Source organism: Cottoperca gobio, chromosome 7 (genome assembly GCF_900634415.1).
Source record: "Cottoperca gobio chromosome 7, fCotGob3.1, whole genome shotgun sequence".
Classification (NCBI taxonomy): domain Eukaryota; kingdom Metazoa; phylum Chordata; class Actinopteri; order Perciformes; family Bovichtidae; genus Cottoperca; species Cottoperca gobio.
The window spans coordinates 21,703,938-21,708,091 of NC_041361.1; positions in this window are offsets into that span (position 1 = coordinate 21,703,938).

Consider the following 4,154-nt stretch of genomic DNA (forward strand, 5'->3'; position numbering starts at 1 on the left):
AGAAAGAGAGGAGAAGAGAAAAGAAGAGAGGAGAAGAGAAGAGAAGAGAGGAGAGGAGAGGAGAGGAGAAGAGAAGAGAGAAGAAAAAAGAAGAGAAGAGCAGAACAGAGGCAGGAAATTGGAACAGAGGACTCAGTTAAATATGTATCTGAATACACACACAGAAAGAAAAGTGGCACACTATATTCACATACATAAAATCACGATACAAATCCTTCCCAGCAACACAACAATTTCCCGTCCCCCGCGCCTCCTCCCGCTCACTTTAGTTTTTAGTATGCAAAGTACTTTGACAGCAGCTCAATCTTCACACTCCTCCGACCGGCTCTCATTGATTTCCATGGTGTTAGATGGAGTGGCAGGGTCTGTTGTAGGCCAATGAAAAGAAGGTGCACATGTGAAAGACTCGTTATGGTAAAGATTATCTCCCTGTGACATCCCACCCAGCTGAGGAGAGGAGAGGCTATAATGGCACCTGGATCCATATGTAGACATACATGCATTAAGACACACATCTCTTTTTAGTTCTATTCTAATAACTCCAGTTCTCACAAGCTCCACCTATCACACACACACACACACACACACACACACACACACACACACACACACACACACACACACACGCACACACACACGTATGCAATCAGAGAAATGCAAATCTGATTGTGTGACTGCTAACAGCTATATGCAGGTGCGCAAATGCCATCATATACTTGACTAATGGCGACACCGACACACACACACACGCGCACACACACACACACACACACACACACACACACACACACTTGTGCACACAGTTACAACACACAGCAGCGATTGAAAGAACAGGTTATAGCTTGCCCCGTGCATTTCAGTGTGTTATTTCATCGCCTCTTTTCATCCTCTCCCCTCCCATTCTGCTCAGTGACAGGGGGGATATGTGCACCCTACTTTGTTGCCATGGATACCACAAACACCCCACATAGAAAATTCTACACAGAATAATAAGTGGCCAATTGCGTCTGTTTGCTCTCCAACAAACCTCGGGATTAGAGGCATTTTCTTGTCAGAGGCATAAACTATTTTTATGTTTGTAGGGAAAGAGAAGGAGGGGGAGGAAAGGAGAGGGAAAAAAAGAGGCAAGAAGCACAGATATGAAAAGAGCATACTAATGCTGTATGGTGACAGGCTTCTCCCTGCTCAGTAAGATGAGAGAGCATGAGAACACAGGAGGGAGAGAAAAAAGGAAGGGAAAAGAGATGCTCTTAAAAAGAAACTCAGGTGCTCAGGGCACCCTTAACAAATGAAGAAGAACATGACAGAGAGAGGCAGAGGATGAGAGGGAGGGGGGGGGGGCAGATAATTTCAAGTCCAGTTAACTGGGAGTGCTGACATTTGTAACAGCTGAACAGGCGAGGTGAAAAGCAGGTTGGCGTTTAGTAGGGCAAACTGAAGCTAAATGTTATGAGCTCAAAGCTCTCTGGGTTTTTATTTTTTGTGTCTCTTTTAGATTAATTGACAAACACTCATCTGATGCCTCCTCCTAATTTCTTCCTCTCGCTCTGAGCCTCGGAGAACATAACCCCAGTGTGCAATGATGTCATTATGATACCATCTGTTTGCTGCAATGGCAGACGCAACGCACACACAAACACACACACACACACACACACACACACACACACACACACACACGCACGCACACACGCACACACAAACACACGCACACACACGCACGCACACACACACACGCACACACACACACACACACACACACAAACACACGCACACACACACACACACACACACACACGATAGCCGTGGATCAGATAAAACGTAGAGGGAGAGAACCTCTGACATTTGCACAGTGCATCATATATCAGCTGTACGCGCATCAGATTCCTGCTGCATGTTTAATACAGGCTTATTGTAAAGAGTAAAGGTGACTGTTGACACACCACAGGCAGCTTTGTACCTCAAATCCAAGTGGAGGATCAGTACAGACTCATACTGTCTGTGCAGGGAGAGGACACAACTGTTTCCTCTGCTGTTCAAAGACTACGCACCGTAAGTACCGTACTAAAACACCACATCTGTCAAGGTCATGAGGGGAGATGCTTGATGCGGCTGTCTGTCAATCCCATCCCCCATCGAGACAAGGACACTGACTCCCCCCTGCTGCAATTTTTACACCTTTGCCATTTACTGTTGAGGCCAGCATGGGCTAGATCCAATACATGACGGAGTAGAATGAAGGCTACAACCGGTCCTCGGATTACAACAGTTTCATACGAGGCACATTGTTGTTGTTGATCAAGTGCACTTGATCGGTCTTTTGTAATCTGGATCTTTTTTAGATTTTGGAGTGATAATTCGTTTTGTTGATGTGAATCTGTGTTTTATGATACTCTTTTGTGAAAAATTGTCCACTTAAAAAAAAAAGAAAAAACACCTGATGTCCTCCTACTTTCTTTTTGCTTAAATACATATTTTCCGTCTTACCTATAGTTCTATTTATCTAGATTGTTTTGGTGTGAGTTGTACAGATATCGGCCATAGAGATGTCTGCCTTCTCTCCAATGTAATGTAACGGAGGGCCAAAACAGCACATTTGAAAAACTCAACAGCAATGTCTCTTATTACTGGAGACAATCCACAGAGCTTGTTGTGAGCGGTTTCATGTAGGAACTATTTTCAGTAGAAGAAGAAGTGTGCATGTACTCATGGCGAGAGGCTTGTGCGCACTTGTTGGCAGGTGTAGTTCGGTAGAAAGAAAATAGTTCCTACATCAAAATGTACTTTTCGGGGAAATGTTGAACTTTTAAACTGTGTTGAACTTGCTTTCTGCGAGAGTTAGATGAAGCGGTTAATACAACTCTCATGCCTCCATGCTAAATGTGAAGCTACCGCCGGCAGCCTGCTACCTTAGCTTAGCACAAATACTTGAAACAGATGGAGACAGCCGCCCTGGCTCTGTGCAAAGGTAACACAATCCATCTACTCACACCTCTAAAACTCACTAATGACCACACTGGTCAAGACCAAAAGGTGGTCTGGGACATAACGCGAGTCTTCGTAGAAATAGCCCATATGTACTTACGGGTCATACAAAACCGTCCTGATTTAAATAAAGCTCAATATGAGTGAATTAACATGTGTATTTCTGTTCTTCCCATGTCAGACTAAGCGTTCTGGCTTGTGTATTAGTTGTAGACTAACAGCAGGTACAAGTAAAGCCACATGGGCAGAGTGGCGTGTGGCGCATGCATGAGCAGGCAGAACCGACGTAGCAAATGAATTTGGAGGGGCGTAATGAGAGACGGCGCTGGGCTCTGGCCCGATTTCACAGCCACATCATTAGGGTGAGGCGGCCCCGGCCCCTGGATGAACACTCACACACTCATACACACACACACCGCTCAGCACAGCGGCCCTAGGAAAGACGAACAAGGTCAGTCGCCATGCCGCAGTCTAATGAGAGGTGACAGGTGAGAAGACACGCGCCAGACTTTATCCATTAAACTTGCATTTTTAGGGAGTGTATGTGTGTTTGCATGTGTGTGCATGCATGTGTTTCTGAATCATAACTAAATCCGTACATGGCAGATAGTGTACGCACACACACACACGCACACACACGCACGCACACACGCACGCACGCACGCACACGCACACACACACACACACACACACACACACACACACACACACACACACACACACACTACCCTCCCTGTGACCTTCATGTACTTCCTGGCAGGCAGGTGTTAAGGCTGTAGGGGCTGAGTTGAGTGGCCAACAGGAGATGGTGCTGTGTTATTTATCAGCATGTCCAGGCGTCATAAATGACTCTGCTCGCTGCAGGTAACTCAGCACACACACACTGTTGCAGCTTTGGCTGAGCTTCTGGTATAGATAGAGGTAGTATGTGCCACGTGCTTTGTTCAATGATGAAGCCCAACGGAAATGACCTGGAGTCCTCTCTTTTGGAGATCAAAACTGTGTCAGAGTAGTCTCTAAATGGATCAGCGGTCTTTATTTATCAAATAGAAGAAGCAATGGTCTTTGGGAAAATATCAGAAATGTTCCTTTTCTGCTGTCTGCCTCTGGATCGGTGTGCCGCTGTCCGTGTTTGACTGACAGCGAGCCGACAGTAAAGTAAAGCACAC